Raw genomic sequence first — 25055 nt, forward strand, 5'->3', positions numbered from 1 at the left:
TAAAACTCCAAACACTCCGGCTACCTTGGTTCCGGAGCACCATTAACTTGCCACCGATCGATTTCACTTAGCTCCGATATAAGTAACATACAAGTACACAGGACACTGTTCTGACCACGACTCGTACTCAGGACAATGCACAGGTAAGGTCTGTGGTCCAATACAACAACGCAACATGTTGTCTTGACTGTCGATTTATTTTATGTTCAAGCATACATTTCTGTCGAAGTTTCCGTACTTTTTCCAACCTCTGTATATCTTGCTTTGGAGGCGGCATTGTTTTGTTATGCCTGGCTCTCCCAGGGATCTCAATAATTCTGAAGGAGTACTGTCTACTCCAGGGACCTTGTATCGATTTAGCTGTTATACTTTTCTATCAAATTCTTCGCGCAGTGTCATATTTTCAGTCTCATATTCATTCCCTTTCTATAATACTATCTTCAAGTTCATTTCCCTTTCATAGCCTTTTTATACATTCGTTCCGCTTTCAGCTCTTCCTTCTTTGCTTAGTACTTGCTTGCCATCTGAGCTCGCAATATTCATATAGATGCTTGTCTTTTCTCCAAAGATGTATTTAATTTACTGTAGACAACGTCTACCTTTCTCCTACTTTTGCATGCTTCTACAGCCTGCATTTGTACTCTAACCATTCTTGCTTAGCCATTTTGGAATTGATTTGTCAATATTATTTTGTTGATGTCTGTATTCCCTTTTGTCTACTTCATTTTTGCATATATTATGTTGTCTGATTTCGACAATTAAATTGTCTTGTCTTTGTACCTGTTTGATCCTCTGTTACCTTCATTATTCCAACTCTCAGAGCTACCCATTCGTTTTCTGTTGAATTCCTTTCTCCCGTTTCAGTCAATCGTTGTCCAATGAATCCTCTGAAACTCTCAACAACTTCTTGTTCTTTTAATTTATATAGCTCTCATATCCTTATATTCCAACTTTTCTGGACTTCCTCAATTTTTATCCTATAATTCATATAACGAATAAATGATGTTCAGAGTCCACATCTGCCAGTGGAAATGTCTTAGGATTAAAAATCTAGTTTCGAAATCTCTATCTTATAAAATCAGTCTGAACGTTTCTAGTGCCGCCATGTCTCTTGCATGTACACAAAATTTTTATATGATCCTTAAACCAATTGTAGGCAATGATTAAACTGTGCTCTGTGCAAAATTCTACCAAGCAGCTTCCTCCTTCATTCATTTCTCTCAGTCCATATTCTTCAACTATTTTTCCTCTTCTTCCTTTTCCTACTATCGAATTACAGTCCCCCATCATAATTAATTTTTCTTTTCCTTGAACTATCTGACAAATCAATTTATGTCATCATGCAGTCTTTCAATTTCTCCGTCATCTGCGGAATTAGTCGGCATATAAACGCGTACTACTGTAGTGGATGTTAGCTTCATGTCTGTCTTGGCTATGATAGTGCGTTCACTTTTCTGTTCATAGTATACTACCTGCATTCCTACTTTCTTATTTATGATGAGACCTACACACATCCCACCCAATCCCCCCGAAGATTCAAATGCTGAACTATTTTACTTCTGGAACATATTACCTAAGAATGTTCCATCATCATTTAACCATACTGCAACCTCGGGAAAAATAACGGCTGTAATTTTCCCAGGCTTTTAGCCGTACTGAGTACCAACATAGCAAAGTCAAGTTGTCAGATATTACAAGGCCAGACCAGTGAATCATCCAGACTGTCGCCGCTGCAACTACTGTAAAAGCTGCTGCCCCTATTCAGGAAGCACATGTTTGTCTGACCTCTGAACAGATACCCCTGCATTGTGGTTGTATCTAACATACATCTTTTTGTCGGCAAGGTCCAGAGTTCATGATCCTGTGCAAAGGAAAATCCATGATTACTGCCTCAATTTATTTCTCGTGTGACTGCAAAGATAAGTGAAACAGATATTAGTTTCAGTGGATTTGAGTTAAATTCACTAAAGCATCAGGGCCCAATGGAATATCTGTCAGAGCCCATACCGAATTTGAGGCTGATTTGACCCCTATTTTAATCGTGGTATATATAAGGTGCCTCGAACAGAAATCCGTGCCCAGTCGTTAGAAGAAACCACAGGTCACACACATCTACAAGAAGCGTAGCAACAGTGACCCACAAAACTACCATCCAAAATCCCTGACATCCATTTACTGTAGAATATTAGAACATATTCTGAGCTCAAATGTAATGAGGTATCTCAAACATAATCACCTCCATGCTAACCAATATGCATTCCGAAAACATCGATCACGTGAAACCGAACTGGAGCCTTTCGCACATGTCAAACAGAAAAGCATGGATCCAAGTAGACAAGTAGATGCTATATTTCTTTAGTGCCAAAAAGCGTTTGACTAAGTGTCACACCTACGGTTAGTATAGAAATGGGGTACCAAACTCAGTGTGTGACTGGATTGAGGATTTATTGGCTGGGAAGACGCAGCACGTTATCTTAGTTGGGGAGTCTCGGATAGAATTACACCTAATTTCTGGTGTGCCCTGGGGAAGTGCATTTCGATCTTTATTGTTCATCTTCTGCGTTAACAATCTTGCAGACAATATTAATAACACCATCAGACTTTGCGCAAATGATGCTGTTATCCGTAACGAAGCACTGACTGCAAAGTCTGTACAAATATTCAGCTGGAATAGTATAATAGCTCCTGATATTTTTCTCTATGAAGCTGAAGCTTTTATCTACATCTACATCTACATTTATACTCCGCAAGCCACCCAACGGTGTGTGGCGGAGGGCACTTTACGTGCCACTGTCATTACCTCCCTTTCCTGTTCCAGTCGCGTATGGTTCGCGGGAAGAACGACTGTCTGAAAGCCTCCGTGCGCGCTCTAATCTCTCTAATTTTACATTCGTGATCTCCTCGGGAGGTATAAGTAGGGGGAAGCAATATATTCGATACCTCATCCAGAAACGCACCCTCTCGAAACCTGGCGAGCAAGCTACACCGCGATGCAGAGCGCCTCTCTTGCAGAGTCTGCCACTTGAGTTTATTAAACATCTCCGTAACACTATCACGGTTACCAAATAACCCTGTGACGAAACGCGCCGCTCTTCTTTGGATCTTCTCTATCTCCTCCGTCAGACCGATCTGGTACGGATCCCACACTGATGAGCAATACTCAAGTATAGGTCGAACGAGTGTTTTGTAAGCCACCTCCTTTGTTGATGGACTACATTTTCTAAGCACTCTCCCAATGAATCTCAACCTGGTACCCGCCTTACCAGCAATTAGTTTTATATGATCATTCCACTTCAAATCGTTCCGCACGCATACTCCCAGATATTTTACAGAAGTAACTGCTACCAGTGTTTGTTCCGCTATCATATAATCACACAATAAAGGATCCTTCTTTCTATGTATTCGCAATACATTACATTTGTCTATGTTAAGGGTCAGTTGCCACTCCCTGCACCAAGTGCCTATCCGCTGCAGATCTACCTGCATTTCGCTACAATTTTCTAATGCTGCAACTTCTCTGTATACTACAGCATCATCCGCGAAAAGCCGCATGGAACTTCCGACACTATCTACTAGGTCATTTATATATATTGTGAAAAGCAATGGTCCCATAACACTCCCCTGTGGCACGCCAGAGGTTACTTTAACGTCTGTAGACGTCTCTCCATTGATAACAACATGCTGTGTTCTGTTTGCTAAAAACTCTTCAATCCAGCCACACAGCTGGTCTGATATTCCGTAGGCTCTTACTTTGTTTATCAGGCGACAGTGCGGAACTGTATCGAACGCCTTCCGGAAGTCATGAAAAATAGCATCTACCTGGGAGCCTGTATCTAATATTTTCTGGGTCTCATGAACAAATAAAGCGAGTTGGGTCTCACACGATCGCTGTTTCCGGAATCCATGTTGATTCCTACATAGTAGATTCTGGGTTTCCAAAAACGACATGATACTCGAGCAAAAAACATGTTCTAAAATTCTACAACAGATCGACGTCAGAGATATAGGTCTATAGTTTTGCGCATCTGCTCGACGACCCTTCTTGAAGACTGGGACTATCTGTGCTCTTTTCCAATCATTTGGAACCCTCCGTTCCTCTAGAGACTTGCGGTACACGGCTGTTAGAAGGGGGGCAAGTTCTTTCGCGTACTCTGTGTAGAATCGAATTGGTATCCCGTCAGGTCCAGTGGACTTTCCTCTATTGAGTGATTCCAGTTGCTTTTCTATTCCTTGGACACTTATTTCGATGTCAGCCATTTTTTCGTTTGTGCGAGGATTTAGAGAAGGAACTGCAGTGCGGTCTTCCTCTGTGAAACAGCTTTGGAAAAAGGTGTTTAGTATTTCAGCTTTACGCGTGTCATCCTCTGTTTCAATGCCATCATCATCCCGTAGTGTCTGGATATGCTGTTTCGAGCCACTTACTGATTTAACGTAAGACCAGAACTTCCTAGGATTTTCTGTCAAGTCGGTACATAGCTCTCTTTGCTTTCGCAGTAGTTTCCTAACTTTGTTGTTGTACCACGGTGGGTTTTTCCCGTCCCTCACAGTTTTACTCGGCACGTACCTGTCTAAAACGCATTTTACGATTGCCTTAAACTTTTTCCATAAACACTCAACATTGTCAGTGTCGGAACAGAAATTTTCGTTTTGATCTGTTAGGTAGTCTGAAATCTGCCTTCTATTACTCTTGCTAAACGGATAAACCTTCCTCCCTTTTTTTATATTCCTATTAACTTCCATATTCAGGGATGCTGCAACGGCCTTATGATCACTGATTCCCTGTTCTGTACATACAGAGTCGAAAAGTTCGGGTCTGTTTGTTATCAGTAGGTCCAAGATGTTATCTCCACGAGTCGGTTCTCTGTTTAATTGCTCGAGGTAATTTTCGGATAGTGCACCCAGTATAATGTCACTCGATGCTCTGTCCCTACCACCCGTCCTAAACATCTGAGCGTCCCAGTCTATATCTGGTAAATTGAAATCTCCACCTAAGACTATAACATGCTGAGAAAATTTATGTGAAATGTATTCCAAATTTTCTCTCAGTTGTCCTGCCACTAATGCTGCTGAGTCGGGAGGTCGGTAAAAGGAGCCAATTATTAACCTCGTTCGGTTGTTGAGTGTAGCCTCCACCCATAATAATTCACAGGAACTATCCACTTCTACTTCACTACAGGATAAACTACTACTAACAGCGACGAACACTCCACCACCGGTTGCATGCAATCTATCCTTTCTAAACACCGTCTGTACCTTTGTAAAAATTTCAGCAGAATTTCTCTCTGGCTTAAGCCAGCTTTCTGTGCCTATAACGATTTCACTAATCAAATAATACCTATCATGTAGATACACATGCAAGTAAATCGTGTGCATCGCTTGTAAACTTACTCGTTCCACATTATTAGGATAGAAGTCGTGCAAATATTGCATAGAACACGGAATCCACTGTTTAAACAGCACGAATGAAACAAGTTTTCGTTGGGGCAATACTTACTGACGGAAGATCTGACATTACCAAAGAAGGATAAAATAAAATTTACATAGAAGGCAACAGGGGACACCCGATTTAATTTTCATAGAAAACAACGTGTTTTGATTTCGCTAGAAACCAGAACTCTTTATCATGCACCAAACAATCATGAAAAGGATGTGCAGTGCCCAATCACATTAATGTGACCACCTGTCAAAACTTGAAGAACCACCTTTTGCAACTCGCAATACTGCGAGAAGTACAGGAAGAGAGTCAATGAGGTTCTGGAAGATATCGCAGGGTCATGGCGCCATGCCGAATCCAGTGCCATCGCCAGCTGCACTAAGTTTCTCGGTTGAGGATCCATGGCAAACAATCAAAGTGTTCCCACAGATTCCCGATTGGATTTAAAACAGCGGAGTTTGGTGGTCAAGGGAGTATGGTAATCTCATACTAGTGCTCTTCAAACAACGCACGTACACAGCGAGCTGTGTGACATGTTGCATCGCACTATAGTTTACAGAGCGCTGAGAAAAAATAAACCATGTTTAGGAATGGAGATGGTCCCCAAAGATAGATGCATACTTGTGTTGATCCAGTGTGCTTACAGAATGACGAGATCACCCATGGAATTCCACGAAAACTTTCCCCAGATCATAACTGTTCCAGGGTGTTTGCTTTCAGACGTTTCACGCTGGACACGCCAACGGCCATCTATCTCAGAGAGGATAAAACGTAAACCATCTGAAAAGACCACTTTTCGCTACTCAGTAGACGTCCAGTTATGGTATTTGCATGTCAATTCCTGTCTTCGTCGCCGTTGAACAGCAGTCAGCATAGGTGCATAAGTGCATGACCAAGATCCATAAGCAGCAATGCTCACTGAACGGGTGTTCAGGAGACACTATTGGTAGCCCCTTGGCTCATCTGGGCTGCTCAGCTGTGGTACTTCTATCCGCCCGTACACTTATCCACAGCCGTTGTTCACATCTACCATCTATGGCCCGTGGTGCACCACAACTGCCTCGTCTCCGGTTTTGGATAGCGCTATTTTGCCATGCACGGTATACTTTAATCACGGCGGCACACGAACAGGCTACAAACTTAGCCGTTTCGGAAGTGGTTCTACCCTTGATCCGAAAGTCAATGATCCTGTCCCTTTGGACGTCAGGTAAACCGCTCCGTTTCGGCATTAGGACAACGACTGCACTGCTTTCCGTGTCCACTCAACACACTTTATGCAACTTCCACTGCTGGTGCTGCCACTTACCGCCTGTGAGTTGTTATTGTACGTTGACGTCTAACGTAGGTGATGGTTACATCAATGCGACTGGACCGTGTATTTGCACAAGGGTAGTAAATCACGGGGAGAAGATAAAAATGCTGTTATTAGCTGACAATATTTCTCTACTCGCCGAACCTTTGGCTTACGTCGGCGTTCACGTCATGTCGAAACGCTTCTAATTTAGCCGTAGTAAATAGTTTTGATGCATATACGAGGTGCATTCAAGTTCTAAGGCCTCCGATTTTTTTTCTCCGGACTGGAAAGAGATATAAACATGTTCATTGTTTTATAATGAGGCCGTGTTCATTGTCAATACGTCCCAGAGATGGCAGCACCGTACAGCAGATGGAATTTTACCGCCAGTGGCGAGAATGAGAACTGTTTTAAATACTTAAAATGGCGACACTTTCCTTACTTGAACAGCGTGCAATCATTCGTTTTCTGAATTTGCGTGGTGTGAAACCAATTGAAATTCATCGACAGTTGAAGGAGACATGTGGTGATGGAGTTATGGATATGTCGAAAGTGCGTTCGTGGGTGCGACAGTTTAATGAAGGCAGAACATCGTGTGACAACAAACTGAAACAACCTCGGGCTCGCACAAGCCGGTCTGATGACATGATTGAGAAAGTGGAGAGAATTGTTTTGGGGGATCGCCGAAGGACTCTTGAACAGATCACCTCCAGAGTTGGCATTTCTGTGGGTTCTGTGGACACAATCCTGCATGACGACCTGAAAATGGGAAAAGTGTCATCCAGATGGCTGCCACGAATGCTGACGGACGACCACATGGCTGCCCGTGTGGCATGTTGCCAAGCAATGTTGATGTGCAATAACAGCATGAATGGGACTTTCTTTTCGTCGGTTGTGACAATGGATGAGACGTGGATGCCATTTTTCAATCCAGAAACAAAGCGCCAGTCAGCTCAATGGAAGCACACATATTCACCGCTACCAAAAAAATTTCGGGTAACTGCCAGTGCTGAAAAAATGATGGTGTCCATGTTCTGGGACAGCGAGGGCGTAATCCTTACCCATTGCGTTCCAAAGGGCACTACAGTAACAGGTGCATCCTACGAAAATGTTTTGAAGAACAAATTCCTTCCTGCACTGCAACAAAAACGTCCGGGAAGGGCTGCGTGTGTGCTGTTTCACCAAGACAACGCACCCGCACATCGAGCTAACGTTACGCAACAGTTTCTTCGTGATAACAACTTTGAAGTGATTCCTCATGCTCCCTACTCACCTGACCTGGCTTTTGGCTTTTTCCAACAATGAAACACACTCTCCGTGGCCGCACATTCACCAGTTGTGCTGCTATTGCCTCAGCGATTTTCCAGTGGTCAAAACAGACTCCTAAAGAAGCCTTCGCCGCTGCCATGGAATCATGGCGTCAGCGTTGTGAAAAATGTGTACGTCTGCAGGGCGATTACGTCGAGAAGTAACGCCAGTTTCATCGATTTCGGGTGAGTAGTTAATTAGAAAAAAAATCGGAGGCCTTAGAACTTGAATGCACCTCGTATTGCAAATGGCACAACCACTTTTGAGATTGAAACGAGAAACTGTCTTGTTCGTTTGGATTTATTCTTTGTTGTTTGTAGACTACTTGACGAAAAAGGTGAAGCATCCCTAAAGGCATGGTAGGATGTGAATGGAACTTCGTACATGACACACCATTGGCAAGTATGTAAATCACTTTGAAGGACATGAAGATGACACGTACTCTTGTGAGACAGCATCATCATTAAATGCGAGAGTGGGTCTCCATTTGGTCGACTGGCAGAATCGTGCAGTATCCGGATTTGTGGGGCATCCGAATGTGGCAGAGGCCCGATGTTGGATTGCATCGGAATGTGAGAACAGGTATACTCACCGTCAAAGTTCTGGTAGATTACAACTGAGCGCCAGAAGGGAAAATGGCCGTATCGTGCACCAAGAACATCGTAACCACATCATACCTGGGTGTACGACCCGAGAAGTAATGCACTCCTTGTCACAATCATGTATCATTCTGCATCAGTGGTCCAAGACTGGCAGCAGCCAAACTAGGAGGTTACCGTCCTGTGTGTTGGCAACAATTGTGGACCTCCGCGACTTATAAGAAGATCCAACAGTTTTATTACACCCTTACCAACCGATTCAGTGCATGCATACAGCCCAGGGTGGGTACAATTTTATATTGACAAGTGAGCTCATACTACCAAGTTATTCTTAAATTTGACTCAGTTTGTAGTCACTGAAAGAACATCACACACTCCCTCAACTTTTATTTCGTTTCCTCCTCCCATTCTGGCAGCTTCATTTCTTTTTCCAGGCAGTGTATTTTTCTGCGATTTCCTGCACTTTCTGTGGCAATCCATTTTAAGACAAATATCCGATTGTGTAATGTTGATGCATTAATTTGTTCTGAAAGTGGTGCTGATATTCAAGACAATAAAAGCGGGTTACAAGCTGTGAGCTATCTGGAGAAGTTAACCTTGCATTACTGAGCAACTGTTTCACCAGGTATCCGGTCTAGTATACCAAATTGCCAACCAGACTAACATTAATTATAATCTTTTAATAGTCATCTTACGACAACCGGTGATATATATATGTATATATATAAATAGAATTTAAATAAAAAGAAATAAATCAGTTTATATTTGGACATTTATTTTAACATTGATCATTGTTCCGTTAAAATTTCAGCATATTAAACTTGATTCATAACTAAACTGGTGCCTTATTTAGGATTGTGAAAATGTGAGTCTGTAATCTTACGGAACACATCAAATATGGAGCCAAGATTGGGAGACTGCATACAACACTGCATTCATAAAATAACACACGAAGAACGTTGAAACATACGCAAGAGGAAATTAACCACAACCAACCGATTCAATTTTCACCCAAAGAAGTTACGGTCGTAGCGCAATCCTGTCCATCATGAAATTACCACACACTGGTATACTAAATTCATACTAACTCTCTGTGAAATCTTCCCGAAAAGAATGGCTGAGGGCTACTTTGATGATTACATCACATGATTCACGTGGTCAACTTGGTTTACACAAAGACTGTAAATCCACAATAATTTTGATAATTAAAATAAATTACATCGAAATGCAATTTACAAAAGAAAAACCTCGAACTGGTTACTATCATCTTACTACTAACCTGATGGGTCAAACAATTGTATAAGCACGTGGTACTGGTCTCACAAAGTACACCCCAGGTGGGTTGAACATAAAGAAAAGTTGCTATATTGGAAAATATTGTCAGGACGAGACATTATAATCTCACACATATTCACATTTAAGATAGATGATCTTAGAGTTACGGATCCTCAACACGTGGTTCCACTTTACTCACAAAGTAGTGACAAAGCAACTTTTGGAAGATATTCTAAACTTCACACTCGAATTACACTGCATTGTAATTTAAGATAACATAAGATATTTTTAGGTCTAAACCTGAAATAAAGGTGATTAAATTTTCAGTTAGGCTGAACTTAAGAAATCCATTGTCCTACGGACTTCGCAGAGACGCGCTTAGCCAGAGATCTTACCACTTCAGACGCTCGCTGCGGACAGACTGGCGTGGGCCTCTACCTGAGGGTGCTTCACATATACAAACGCAAGTGACCAGAGAGGCAGGGACGGACAGGACCATACTAAGAATAGAAACCTCTTTGCTTTTAGAAAACGTAGCTACCTGTTCTGACGTTGGTCCTATTGTTCTCTAGCAGACAGGCTTGTCTGCTACCATCAAGCTTGCAAGTAGAAATACATTTGCTCATTCATCCTTTCACACAGAAGGGAAGGAGGATGACAGTATCTTATCATATACAGTATATAAAAGAAAGCGGATGTAGGTTCCGTATGAGACTGTGTGACATGAATTACATATAAGGTGTGTTTTAAAGTGTAGTAGTGTGACAGATCGTTCTTCATTAAGTGTAAAAGTAACACGTTCCACTGCTCAGTCTCCTCCCAGATAGAGTCAGAAACACCACAGTATATTTAGAAGTGGAATGTATGCCGTAAATGACAACAGATTTAAGAAATTAACATGAAAGGAATCCAACAGAGACCTTTCAATTGTTTCTGTTAAGTATTATATTTTTAGTTTACTTATGCAGTACACTGGCGTCTTGATCAAATTTTGCTACATATGCCAAATACTCATACAATGAGACAAGCCGTCACAAGATCAATGATGCAATAGGTGTCTCAGCTTCTTCGATATTTTTAAGCGCTCATTTGTGGCGTTAGTTACCTCGGAGATATACGAGAGTGTGCTGAAAAGAAATGCCTAATTTTTTTTTATTTGAAAACTCCTAAAACCTTTTTAAATAAAACATACGTTATTAACATTCCTCATCCTTATTCTTCATATGTACATGTTTATTTCTCAACATAGTCACTCAGACGACGAACACATTTCACTAACGAGGGACCACTTTGTTATTACTATCACTGTAGAATGTTTCACTGTGTTGACGGAGGCACGACCTCATCTCTGCTTGCACCGCTTCATCATTATCAAAGTGAAGTCCTTGAAAATCGGGTGGGGTCTAGTAGGGACTGTTTGGAGGGTAATCGATATCAGTGATCCCAGGGCGTCAGATTGTTTCAGAGGCTGCAGCGCTCGTGTGTGTTCTGTCATTGTCATAACGAAGGAGAGCGTGCTTCAAGTGTTTACGAACTCTTCAAATTCGAAACGTAGTTAGGTTACAAACCGCCATGTTGCACGCCACAATTAGGAGCTCTCTAGTGACATGGGGCTTCCAGTATGTAGGTATGAAGAATAAAGACGTAATGTTACTAATGTTTGTTTTATTTATATGACTTTAAGAGTTGTCACATTACTTTTCAGCACGCCTCGTGCTGCATACACGTAGCCTTTCAGCACGCCTCTTATGTCAACAGGATTTTTGATGCACTAAGTATCTGTGTATTTAGTGTCCAATATGAGTACAACAGGGCTGGTTTGGATTAGCTTCGCGGTTTTCAGTAAGCAGACGATATCACAGAAATAGAGCTGATGAACTATGCTCTTCTTACATCCTAGAACACTTTGTTAGTACAATTTAGCTTCGAAACTCAACTGTAATAGTTCGACTATCCTCTGTCAACTTCTTCCATATTTTAAATACAAATAGAAACATTGTTTGTTCTTCTAATGGCTACGGTCGCAGGTTCGAATGCTGCCTCGGGCATGGATGTGTGTGATGTCCTTAGGTTTGTTAGGTTTAAGTAGTTCTAAGTCCTAGGGGACTGATGACCTCAGATGTTAAGTCCCATAGTGTTCTGAGAGGCATTTGAACCATTCCTCTAATGAGTAAACAAGTCCTATCTGCAGGTATCGTTTTTCTCTAAGCTAGCGAAAACTGATTCCGTTTCACGTAACTTGCCGCTAATCCCCCTCCTTCATTTGTTGTTCGATCTTCCACTACGACTTTACACGTTTCATCTGTTAACAAACTATTTTGTAAAGCAGTTTCGTTTATTCATTCAATCACTTTACGATTACCACCCACTCATTGTACTGTTTTAAAATAGACGGGACGCATTTCAAGTATGTTTCGCTTCTCATGACGCTTTAAATGCGTATATGTTTCTCCACAGGTCTAATTCCTGTTCCTCCATAGGCATAATTTTCTTCCCAAGTATTTTCATGAGGTAGAAACACAACCCCGGTAAGATTGCATTGCGAGTCATTTTATCTTATTTTGGAAATAACAAACGCTATCCCAAGAACTATGTGTAATTATGTACTCTTTGCTGTAGTTACATGTAGAGTGATTGTATCGATACCAACGAGGCTGTTGTTACTGTAATTATGTTTTAGCCATTTAACCAAAAATAATGCACATGCTACAGCTGTGCGTGGGTTAGCTAAATACTAGCTCTGTTTCTTCATTTATTTGGAGAGATATCTTCGTTTGATAACATCTGAATTTCCAGTATTTCACTCTAAAAACGATGGATATCTATTCCACACATCTAATTCCTGAAAAAGCTCTTTCAGCACTTATCATCTGGAGATGCTTGTTTGTTGGAAGGAAGCGGCTAAAATAAGGAAAAAATCTGAAAACCCGGAAAAGGGGGAAATGTACGTACTATGGAGACCTTGAACACCGTCCTTCATACTGTGTCCTGCGTCGCTGGATTCCTATCATGTCAGTTGTGTGTGATTCATCTGTTTGCTGTGGAAGTTATTAGCAGAAAAGACTGGAATAGAGCTTGAGCAGATCTTCGGAAAACACCTGACCTGCCTTGCAAGCTCGTCGGTAAGTGAAGGTTCCCTCAGCTGGTAGGCGTTCGGTCGCCTGAGGAAACGGGTTTTCCCCAGGTGAAAGTCAGACTGACATTTGACGGCGAGGAGTTCTTACCGGCTCAGGCGAGGTCTCGGACATAGCCTTTCTCTGTGCGTCGATAGCTTTCGACTCTGTTCCATACAATGGATTGACATATACGTATTATCGACATCTCTGTCTGCCGCATTACATTCCATTATTAACTTACACGACCTTTTGTAAGGTTCGTATTTTACCTATGAATTGAAATATTAAATTAAGTATACAAAATCCGAATACTAGTAAGCCATTCAGTTTCAGCTATTCCGTTCATGTGCGTTTGTCAGCTAGACATTTAACGATTCTCATAGAGCACAAACACACGTCTTAGGTATGCCAATAGTACAGAGATAACGTTAACGCGTAGAGGACCTTACCAATGAATCTCTAACTTTCCGAGAACATTTTATCAAATAGATGAAGTACCAAGTTTTAGTATTTCTTCTTTTTTCCTCGACCAGAAACCATCTTATCAATTATCAGTCCTATCCTGAAGAGAATGTAATGACTTACAAATGCCGCCTTATTGGAAGGCTACGCTGATAAAGTGCTAGAAACTATGATACAGTTAAGTAATACTGCCGGAGTTGTTATTGTAGCTGCAGATGCGTGATTAACATAGATAATAATTTGTCCTGTGTAAGTGACTGGAAGAAAAAGATAGTTAGATACATCTCGATAGACTGCAAGGCGTAAATGACACTGTTTTTGGAACCGTACACATAGATTGTAGGATGAGACGCAGCAGCTCTGTACCGAACATGGGCCCTGAGGAAGGAAGCTAGCCTAGAATTTAACGCCCAGTCGACGTCTAAAACATTAGAAACTCAGCAAAAGTACATATTTTTAAAGAATAAGGTATTAAATTGGCCTTCGTCTTCGAGGACGCAACGTGGCACTAGGGAAGTTCGATTACATAAGAACGGTCTCCTCCCGAATAGGACTGTAGTTCAGCACATTTACCACGGCACCATATGCTCGGTAACATTGCGAAAAGGCAAACCAGAAGCCTCGAAAGGAGATTAATTTTCTACATCCGGAAGTGACAGGAGGGAATTATTGCTAATTTCAAAAATACACAGCATTACCGCATTAAAGCTTCTTACAAAAAAAAGACCTCTAGAATGGAAGGATATTCGATCACGCCAAATCAGCACAAGATCCTGAATCACAGTAATAGTATGGGCTATTTTAAATATGTAATGGAATTCAGTATCAGTGAGCTGAAAAAGGAGTTATAAGTAGATGGTATGTGTGATCTCAGAAATGAAATAAAAAGAATTAGAGGCGAGTTGCTGAAAACAACTCACTCATCCTGGACGCGAGCTCATTTCCCTCGCCGAGATTCAAGGGAATTTAATCTGGTTTCTGACACACAAACTAGCTCTTAACCGCCTGCATGGCAAAAATGGGTATCAAAATAATGTTAAACGTATGTACCGGGTGATCAAAAAGTCAGTTTAAATTTGAAAACTGAATAAATCACGGAATAATGTGGATAGAGAGGTACAAATTGACACACATGCTTGCAGTGACATGGGATTTTATTAGAAAAAAAATACAAAAGTTCAAAAAATGTCTGACAGATGGCACTTCATCAGATCAGAATAGCAATAATCAGCATAACAAAGTAAGACAAAGCAAAGATGATGTTCTTTACGAGAAATGCTCAATATGTCCACCATCATTTCTCAACAATAGCTGTAGCCGAGGAATAATGTTGTGAACAGCACTGTAAAGCATGTCCGGAGTTATGGTGAGGCATTGACGTCTGATGTTGTCTTTCAGCATCCCTAGAGATGTCGGTCGATCACGATACACTTGCGACTTCAGGTAACCCCAAAGCCAATAATCGCACGGACTGAGGTCTGGGGACCTGGGAGGCCAAGCATGACGAAAGTGGCGGCTGAGCACACGATCACCACCAAACGACGCGCGTCTGTCGGACATTTTGTGAACTTTGTTTTTGTTTTTAGTTCTAATAAAACCCCATGTCATTCCAAGCATGTGTGTCAATTTTTACTTCTCTATCTACTTTATTCCGTGGTTTATTAAGTTTTCAAATTTACACTGACTTTTTGATCACCCGGTACATTAAAGACATGTTTGTGATTTGCTACGAACTTATAATTCCACTTTGTAGTGGAATGTGCGCTGATCTGAAACTCCCTCGCAGATTAAAAGTGTGTGCTGAACGTGGACGGAAGGGGGTATTGGGGGGGGGGGGGGAAGCGGAGAGGAGGAAGAAGTCGAGAGTAGTCGTGCCTGATAACTCAGCCGGTATAGCATTTCTCGAGAAAGGCATAGGTTCCGTGTTCGGATCCTGGCCTGACACACTGTTGTAATTCGCAAGGAAGTTTCAAAGTTATTATTCTCTACATCGATACTATTCCCGTCTCTGGAGGCACAATCGCGCAACCTGTAAAAAAAGTTTCCTTTACGATTTGTAGACAGCTGGACCGAACAATACAGCTGAAGGCCCGTCCGTGAGACGTTCAAGTTCAAAGTCGGACACGCAAGTAATTGCAGAGTGGAGAACCAGCCATTTGGCGCCGCAACCTCGACCAGGTGGCAGGGTCTTACTCGAGCGTAACGACCTCCGTCGCAGGCTGGCAGCGTCAGAGTCGTGGGCAGGGCGTTGGCTTGCGTCTGCAGCCTGCAGCCTGCAGCCTGGCATATTGCGTCAGTGAGAGCGAGTCGAAGGCCGCAGGCTTGCACTTGCTGCACACGCGTTACGTACACGGCCGTCTTCCCTCATTCCGCATCGATTCGTTTCTCTCTGTACTATGCTCAAGTTATTTGAAGACATCCGGCTGCAACCAACGGTTAGGGACAGGTTGGTCGTTTGTAGAAATTGCACGGTAATGTTTCAAAACATATCATAAATAAGACTCACTCTAAGACTAAAGAAATGAAGCACCACGAAAGAATTATGCGTATGGGACCGAAATCGGCAGATGTAATGTACAGGGCGAGTCAAAAGTCCTTGGACACCTTTATAAGTTGGAAGATTGAAAGGAAGATTGAAATATGATCATGTTAACATAGGTTTGATGTGGGGCCGTGACTTTTGGAATGAATGTCATTCATGGCCGCCATCTTGAAATTCGCCATTTTGGATTCAAGTCTTTTTTTTTTTTTTTTTTAATGGGAAGGGGGGTGTATGACACATCAAATAACACTCGTCTAAGCTCTGGAATTTAGTGGTGTAATTCGTTTTTGTCTATCTTGTACAGTTTAGAGGTTATTAATGTTGAAAGTAAGGAAATTACCTTCATGCCGAATGCTATAGCACATGTTCTACGTGTAGTCCATCCCGTGCAATGCACAACTGTAGTCGCCGCAACCGCATTAATAACTTCTAAACTGTATAAGATAGACAAAAACAAATTACACCACTCAATTCCAGAGCTCAAGCGGGTGTTACTTGATGTGTCATACACACCCTTCCCATAAAAAAAACTTGAATCCAAATTGGCGGATTTCAAGACGGCGGCCATGAATGACATTCACTCCAAAAGTTGCTGCCCCACGTCAAAACTATGTTGCCATCATCATTCAATTTTCTCTTTAATCTTCCAACTTATGAAGGTGTTCAAGGACTTTTGACTCGCCCTGTATACGTAAAGACACACAAATGATTGAGAAAAACTGAATGATTTGTTCAAGAGAAAGATCTTCACAAACTGACCAAGTCAATAACGCGTTGGTCCACCTGTGGCCCTTATGGCAGCAATTATTCGGCTTGTCTTAGACTGATAGAGTTGGTAGATGTCCTCCTGAGGGATATAGTGGCTGATTCTGTCAAAACTGGCGCATTTGATCCTCAAAATCCCGAGATGGTTGGAGGGCCCTACCCATAATGCTAGAGAGATCCAGCGACCTTACTGGCGGACGCAGTAGAAACTCTCGCCGTGTGCGGGCTGGCGTGATCTTGTTGAAATGTACGCCCAGGATGACTTGGCATGAAGGGCAATAAAACAAGCCGTAGATTGTCGTCGATGTCCGCTATGCTGTTAGGGTGACGCGGATCACAGCCAAAGTGGTCTTGCTATGAACTGAAATGGCACTCCAGATCATCACTCTTCCTTGTCAGGCCTTCAAGTAGCATCCCACCGCTGTCCAGGAGTCTCAAGATACCTGTCATCAGGTCTCAGTTAGAAGCCGGACTCACCACTGAAGACATTTCTATTCCAGTCAATGAGGTTACAAGCCGAATACATAACTGGAGACCCCCTGGACGGTGGTGGGATGCCAACGCGATTGTCGTCCATCATACGGCCCGACAACCATGAGTAATGCTCTGGGGTGTCATTTCATTCCATAGCAGGGTACCTTTTGTTGTTATCCGAGGCACACTTAGCGAACAGTAGTACGTCGACGATATTATACTCCCCGTTTTGTTACCTTTCATGGCAAGTCCTCATATTGTTACGTTTCAGCAATATAATGCCCGCCAGCACACGGCAAGTGTTTCTACGGTTTGTCTTCGTGCTTGCCAAACCCTACCTTGGACTTCAAGGTAACCGGATCTCTGTCTAATTGAGAACTTTTGGAGCATTATGGGCAGGGGCCTCCTATCAGCTCGGAATTTTGGCGATCTAATGCGCCAATTGGACCTAATTTGACAATGGAGGACATCCAACATCTCTATCAATCAATACCAAACCGAATAACTGCTTGCTCAATTTGTGAATCTATTTCTGTTGAATAAATCATCCAACTTTTTTGAAACTGGAATCATTTGTTTGACTGTACATGTATAACACATATACCGATTTCCGCCTCATTCGGATAGTTCCTTCGTGGTTCCTTTTTTGTCTTAGTGCGTATTTCAAGTACGTCGACTGTATTATTTTTTATTTGGATAAGTTATTGTTTTCAAATATTTATTTCTAGAGTAACGTAATTTTTAAAATTTTCAATTATATCCAAAATTTTATTCTTGAAAACACATCGCTGGGTACTCAACACTGTTTACTTGATAAACGTGTGTGCACTTCATATGAGTTTCCATTGACTTACCACTGCTTACTTGCTGGGTGATTAACAAAAATTACTATGCTACTTACCAAACATACAAATTTAGAAGGTCCGAATTGTTTCAGTTTGTGATGACAAGATTTTCATTACCAGGATTCGTAATAATGAAGTACAACAACCTCAGAAAGTTGTCTATGATATGAAGGATGTCCCGTAACAATTCTGCCATCACACTGTCACGTAAATTCGCGTTAACAATGGTAAGGGACACAGCTTAAGATGGTTTACTTACATAACGAGTTATTCATATTTATGGGATTCTCAACAAATTTTGAAGTGCATTTGCGTTCGTAATCCTCATTATCCTTCGATGGTAAGCATATTCGCGACACGAACACCGCACACGTTACTACTACTGGGAGCCATGTTTCTGGTACTTACCACTGTTTACATGCACACTTCCTGACAAAGTTGCCATGACTGAGACTCTGAAACTAGGGATGGCGTTACCCTTTCTTCGATTATAGTAGAACTACCAACTAATACGAATAAAGCACATCACCTACCATGTTTTACTTGCAATCACTCTGATTCTCACCAGCAGTTCCTTGCCATTGTTACAGCCGAGTTCTTCATTTATGCTCTCTGCATTTACTTCAACATTTCGGTTTCGTTTCTACATCTACATCTACTTATGTTCTGTAGCCACTGTATGGCGTGTGGTGAAGGATATCTTGTGTAACGCTTCATTCGTTTACCCTTTCGCCCCTTTGCTGTTCCAGTTGCGAATGGTGTGCGGAAAGAACAGTTGCTGGTAAGCCTCAGTGTGAGTTCGAATCTCTCTGATTTTACTTTCACTGTCTTTCCACGAGACGGATATAGAGGGAAGCTAAATATTGTGTGACTCTCTTAGGATCTTACGCTCTCAGAATTTTAACACTAAGTCACATAGTAATGCACAACGCCTCTCTTGCAACGTTGGCCGCTGGAGTTGGGTGAACACCTTAGTGACACTTTTGCGTTTGCTAAACGAACCCGTGACGAAACGCGCTCCTCTTTTTTGGATCTTCTATATTTTATCTACTAGTACTATCTGGTTAGGGTTCCACACTGAAAAAAATACTTACGTATCGGTCGAAAGAGAGTTTTGTAACCTACGTCTCTTGTGGGTTGACTACGCTTCAGCCGTGCGGTTAAAGGCGCTGCAGTCTGAAACCGCAAGACCGCTACGGTCGCAGGTTAGAATCCTGCCTCGGGCATGGATGTTTGTGATGTCCTTAGGTTAGTTAGGTTTAACTAGTTCTAAGTTCTAGGGGACTAATGACCTCAGAAGTTGAGTCCCATAGTGCTCAGAGCCATTTGAACCATTTGACTACGCTTCCTGAGCGTCCTTTCAATGAATTTCAGTCTGGGATCTGCCTTACCTACGGCTTCTTTTTTATATGGTCGTTGCACTTCAGATTGTTCTGTACACGTACTTCTATATCATCAGTGGGTGTGACTGCCTCCAGTGACTATTCAGCACTCGTGTAATCAGACAGTCCTCCTGTCAGTGTTCAGTAGTTGCATTTTCTTTTATGCTGAAAGGCAGCTTCCAATCTCTGCACCAAGCGTCGATCCTCTGCAGATCTTTCTGCATTGGCTACAGTTTTCCACCTTCGCATTTATGTATGTACATCAGCATCTTCCCGACATTATCCAGTAGGTCATTTGTTCCATATTGTGAACAGTAATGGCAATATAGCACTCTCTTGTAAGATACTTTTGCATCTCAAGATTTCGCTCTGATAAGAATGACATGCTATGTTCTATTTCGTAGAAACTCTTCAGGCCAGCCAGAAAGCTGTTGTGTCCTTCTGTACTATCGGATTTTGCTCATTAGGCGACAATGCTATTATACCGACCGTTCTGAAGTGTATCTTCCTGTAAATTTAAGAGTAACACACGACACACTCGACGTGGCCACAAATGGCTCAGGATATCGAAATGAAGTTTTCAACAAATTCTTGTAGTTTAAGAACTGAATACTCTTAAACTTCTAGTCTACAAATATGTTCTTTCACGGAAAGTTATAGATTTTCGCCACATTCAGTAACTCTGCAAAAGAGCAGCTCGTGTCATATGTCCACTGGAAACTTAAAAGGATAAGAAGTTTATTAGGAAGAAATACTTTATTGTAAACGAGAGCGCAGGCATTGTATTAACGTTTCAAGTAATTGTCATCCATGTTGAGACGCTTGTCACAACGAGACACAATATTTCATAACTTCTAATCCAAGAGCCAGCTTACGTGAAGCTCATGGTAGTAAAATAGTTAGACAGCAGCCTTATCCTCGCATACCATTCCACCAAGGAAAGAGTACAATTACGAATTGAGATGAGATAGTGGCATTTGGAGACTCGGTGTACATTTCATTCATAACTATGCTCGCTCCCATGCGGCGGCTGCAATGCAGTGATTCATTACAGATCCTTCACATAAATACCTCATTCAATCTGAAGTCTCATCTGATTTTCATTCCTACGTGGGTGTGCTGAAAAGTAATACCTTCAAATTTCTTATTCGAAAACTCTTGAAGCTCTTTAAATAATATAAATTTATTAATATTCTACATCTTTATTCTTCAAGTCTACATATTTGAAGCTCTCTGCCGCTAAAGGGCTCCGAACTGTAGCGTGTAACATGGTGATCTGGGACGTGACTACATCGGTGCCTGAGAACAAAGATTGCTGTAATCAAGTTTGGAATTGGAAAAGTTCGGCCTCACGTGGAGCACCCTCTCCTTTAGCAAGGCAATGCCAGATCACAGCCTCGTGGTCTGAGGCGCCTTGCCACGGTTCCCCGTCTCCCCCCCCCCCCCCCCCCCCCACCACCACCACCATTGGATGTTCGAGTCCTTTATCGGGCATATGTGTGTGTGTTGTCCTTGGAGTAAGTTAGTTTAAGTTAGATTAAGTAGTGTTAAGCCTAGGGGCCGATGACTTCAGCAGTTTGGTCTCATAGGAACTTACCACAAATTTCCAAAATTTTCCAGATCACAAACGAGCACTGTGACTTCTGTAACAACCTGACGCCCTGTATTCACTGTTATCAATCATCCTCCATACAGTCCCAACTTGGCCCCATTTGATTTTCATCTGTTTCTAAAACTTAAAAAACACCTTCGAGGACCTCACTTTGATTGTGAAGCGGTGCAAGCAGGGCTGAAGTTGCGGCTCGATCAAAGAATTCAAACATTCTACAGTGACGATATTAACAAACAGCTCTTTCGTTGGGAGAAATATGTTCGTCGCCAGGGTGACTATGTTGAGGAGTAAATATGTAGACACGAAGAATAATGATGCAGAATGTTAATGACGTGTATTTTGTTTAAAAAGCTACAACATTTTTCACCTAAAAATTGGGATTATTACTTTTCAGCAGAACCTTGTATTTTCTTATGTTGAAACAAATTTTTTTTAAAATGTATGTCGGTTGTTACAAAGCATCTTGCTCCATTATGTTTCATGTGCTTTGAATTTGCCAGTGGAATTGACTCTCTGTATATTGTTCAAATGGCTCTGAGCACTATGGCACTTAACATCTGAGGTCATCAGTCCCTTAGAACTTAGAACTACTTAAACCTAACTAACCTAAGGACACCACACACATCCATGCAGGAGGCAGGATTCGAACCTGCGACCGTAGCAGTCGCGCGGTTCCGGACTGAAGCGCCTAGAACCGCTCGGCCACAGCGGCCGGTTGACTCTTTGTATATGCTTGTGTAAAAGTTATTAGTGTTTCTAGTGAAAATTTTCGTAAAACATCCGATAAATGGAGCACATGAGATATGAAACAGTGCAGATTTACCTTGATTGTTATGTTACCGCCGTCTAATGTGGCTGAAAATGTGTTAAGGCCTCACACACGGAGAGCAGGACTTGCCGCCGTATGGTGTCGGTTATTTCACATGAGAATGTTCCAGAGATTCTATTGTTCTGATGACACACCAGCGCAGGGAAACAAAACCTACGAAGAAAGTCGCTAACGTACAGTGTAACATGACAACAAGCGTTAGAAGGGATACAGGTGGTCTAAAAGCTTTAATTACTAGCTCGAAAATTCGGGCTGTGACCACGAAACTTGGTGATGGTGTTAGGCCTTCCTTACATACGTCTTTACATGCACATTCTTCAATCCGAATCATTCTTCCTCAGGATTAATGCCTTAGCGGAGACCTTGGTTATAGAAGACTGTACTTCGGCTATTCAGGAGAAGTATCAAGTCAAAAACAATCTCGTCGTCTGTCTGGAAACGCTCGCCATAGAACGATTTTTTCATGTTAAGAGGATACGGAGATGAACGAAAGTCTGGTACCCCAAAAATCAGCAAGTGTAACACCGTGACTGATTTTTCGCCTTTTCCACTATCACCTCGATTTTGGTTCGCTGGTCTTCACCGTTTCTCTTGCGATTTCTTTTTCTTCACGCAGAGATGGTCTACCACTTCATTGTTCGTCATTCAGACTTTTCCGAGTACATTGGAAGCGTCTGTGCTGCCTAACCACTGTACCATATAATGGTGCATTGTTGCCGTACACTTCCACCAACTCAGCACGGATTGTGTCAGCGTTGCTCCCCTCCAACTGCAGAAAACGAATAACCACAAAACACTCCACTAGCAAAATACTACAGTACGGCTGTGTCGTTCTGTCTTGGTTCCTCTAACAACGTGCTATGGTGATACTGCTTCGACATAAATCTGAAAACAAAACAAAAAAAATTATTACATAACTTTGCTTTTGGTGGCAATAATCAAAACTTTATGACAAACCCTCGTAAATGGGGAAGCATTGGAAGAGAGTTGACGTTCTTCTTGCAAAATGCTCTGACAATAATGTGGAGAACATCTATATGAGCTTTAGTATGAAACAGTTCAGCTGCTTCCTTCGTACAAACCACATAAGACGTGTCGGATTAGGGCGCGTCCAGAGGCAGGTAGTACATTTTCCTACTCAGCGTAACATGAAAGCATATTACTAAGACTTACGTAAGGGCCCCTCCAACATTCATTGTACTTGACGGGGTGAATAGGAACATATATTTGCAGCCGCCTTTAACCAGCCATGCTCAAGCAAGCTGCAGAGAAGACAGTAGGTGATGAAAGACATCTGCCGTGTCATCTATCGACAAACCGCGAAAGCTACTCACCAATGTAGATGGGGCGGTGCTAACGAAAGCCACTCGGCTTACAAAGACAGTTTAAGAAACTAAGACAGCAAACCAATATAAAAAAGAGGGTTGAGACCATCCTGGTATGCCATCGCAGGAAATAGATGAAACAGCACCAGGGGGCTTCTAGTGTAGAGTTGATGAAACGTCCACCAAGAACGTGACTTACGCACGGAGTACCATGGTAACGAGTAGTAAGAATTTAAAATAAGAGATTTTGTTGTTAAGGAACCATATGATTTGCGATGCATTACATTCGTCGTTACCGGAAATTTTCGCTCTGTATATCGATCAAATCTACTGTATCTAATGCTATCTTTTTATAGGAGTAAGTAAAGCACTTCCCTTGCCTTATACCAATAATTTAACTGAGCGTGCAGGGAGGTGGGCACTGTACAAGTACTGTAAGTGAACAAATTAAACAATAGGCTGATACACAAGATATAATGAGCCAGTTGTGTAGATTTACAAGAAGAATACGCGCACTGAAACTTCCTGGCGGATTAAAACTGTGTGCCGGACCGAGACTCGAATTTCGGACCTTTCCCTTCGCGGGCGTGTGCTCTATCGTCCGAAGTTCGAGTCTCGGTCCGGCACACAGTGTTAATCTGTCAAGAAATTTCAAATCAGAGCACACTCCGCTGCAAGGTGAAAATCTCGTTCTGAATACGCGGACTGCATAAAAGTAGGTTTCGTGATGAAGCGTAACACTGCAGAGGTACAATGATGTACAGAGAACTTAAAGTATTATTGGAACATTGGGTGCGAATAACATTAAAATTTAATTGAGAGACAAAGCAATCAGTAAGGATATTTCCCACGAACAGCGGTAACACAAAGTTTTTCGCTTAGTATAACGTAAGGGGTTGGAGTTGTTTGGAGGAGGAGACCAGACAACGAGGTCATCATTCTCATCGGATTAGGGAAGGAAGGGGAAGGAAGCCAGCGGTGCCCTTCCAATGGAACCATCCCGGCATTCACCTGGAGCGATTTAGGGAAATCACGGAAAACCTAAATCAGGATGGCCGGACGCGGGATTGAACCGTCGTCCTCCCCAATGCGAGTCCAGTGTGCTAACCACTGCGCCACCTCGCACGATGTATATAACGTAAGTAAATGGGTAAGTATTCAAATGAATGGAAAACCTTTATTCGAAAAAAAGGTACGTGACGAGATCGCTACGAGTATAACGTAATTACTGTATGGGGAATGTCTTTCTAAGAAAATTTGGGGTCTTAATACTTACATCATGAAGACAAGAAAGCAGATTCATAAAGATTGGATGAACGGAAAAAATTCACGCAGTACCTGTGAAAAAATAGACAAAATTTAAATATTTCTACTTCTGTTTATGTAGCTATTTGCACCTGAAATATTAGATGATTCCTGGTACAAGCTTGTAACACAAAAACTGTAGGCCTATAGCATTTTCCACTGACTTTCCTAGTGCTGTAATAATTTCAAAGGAAATGACTACTCCTAGGAGCTCATCTTCATAAAGAAATTAAATTAAAAAGTCATAATAACGCCTCATCTAGCATTATGGGTGGCTGGCATGACGTAGAGGATAAATCTCTCTTTATGATTACGTATCAGTTTCAATCATTGTTTTATTACTGCTAGACACAGAGTTACTATAAAGCAATCTGTCACGTTGTAGACCCCTGATTCCTAACCTGGGGGCAGGTAAAATAAAATTTTCTGAGGGGTAATAACTAAAGAGTTCTGTTGTATTGCGATAACGAAAAGAAATTATTTTTAAA

The sequence above is a fragment of the Schistocerca americana genome, chromosome X (assembly GCF_021461395.2).
Source record: "Schistocerca americana isolate TAMUIC-IGC-003095 chromosome X, iqSchAmer2.1, whole genome shotgun sequence".
Lineage (NCBI taxonomy): Eukaryota > Metazoa > Arthropoda > Insecta > Orthoptera > Acrididae > Schistocerca > Schistocerca americana.